The sequence below is a fragment of the Malania oleifera genome, chromosome 4 (assembly GCF_029873635.1).
Source record: "Malania oleifera isolate guangnan ecotype guangnan chromosome 4, ASM2987363v1, whole genome shotgun sequence".
Lineage (NCBI taxonomy): Eukaryota > Viridiplantae > Streptophyta > Magnoliopsida > Santalales > Ximeniaceae > Malania > Malania oleifera.
This window is the reverse complement of record NC_080420.1, coordinates 53,480,380-53,481,352: the sequence shown is the minus strand read 5'-3', so window position 1 is coordinate 53,481,352 and position 973 is coordinate 53,480,380. Positions and strand designations below refer to the sequence as shown.

The following is a 973-nucleotide window of genomic DNA, read 5'->3' as shown; positions in this document are numbered from 1 at the left end:
TTCCACCAAGGGTTATAGGTATTAGAATAGGGGTTTGTTGGACGATCTATCATACCAATCGTGGGTGGCTTCCAATTCCTCTTGCATAAGCTCAAACTGGGAAGGCGCATATGGGTAATTATAACATGTATGGGAAGGATCAAAACAGATTGAACAAACCTCTGCGCACACCATTGTATGTGATTGCAGTCCTAAGGACAAGCATTGATCTAACTTTTTGGATATTGAGTGCAGGGTAGGGCCTAGGTCATGGTTTGCAGCCAACTCGTAAACTCCCTTAGGTTTAGAATTGGATGGGTTGGGAGGTCTACGAGTAGCAGCCATATGCTGCTAAGAATTCTCAGCTAGGTTCTCGAAGAGAACCCATGCCTTATTCTCTTGCTTTGTGAGGAAAGTACTTCCGCACGAGGCATCAACCATGGACCTTTTGCTCTCGGCTAACCCTTCATAAAAGATTTGTTCTAATTTCCACTTGGAGACCTAATGATGTGGACATTTACGAAGTAGGTCCCTAAAACACTCCTAAGTATAAAAGAAAAGTTCCTCATTCATCTGTGTGAAACTTGTGATTGCCCTTTGCATCTGGTTAGTTTTCCCAATTGGGAAGTACTTTTTCAAGAATTTATGCTACATGGTGGCCCAGTTGGTCACCGAATTCGGTTCTAAGGATGTTAACCAATATTTGGGCTTATCCTTCAGAGAGAATGCAAAGAGCCTAAGGCGAAGGGCGTTATCACTAAAATTAGGTATACGGATGGTGGAGCAGATCTCTAAGAACTCATCCAGATGCTGATAAGGATTTTCAGTGGAGTTCCCAATAAAGGTTGGCAACATTGAGATGATCGAAGTTTTTATCTCTAATTGTGTCGCCTAAACATCCGAGAATCGGATGCAAGACGGCGAGGTGTATGCATTAGGCACAAAGTAGTCCCTAAGAGGCCAAAGGGGTTGCTCTCCTACCACAGGTAGGCTG

The 973-nt window shown here is 43.6% G+C and overlaps 1 non-coding gene across 1 annotated transcript; it reads left to right on the top strand.

Annotated features, from left to right (window-relative positions):
• Positions 1-478: 478 nt before the first annotated feature.
• Positions 479-582, top strand: LOC131154698 (small nucleolar RNA R71). The gene has a single exon (XR_009136613.1). It is a non-coding gene; the product is annotated as a small nucleolar RNA R71 (small nucleolar RNA).
• Positions 583-973: the final 391 nt, after the last annotated feature.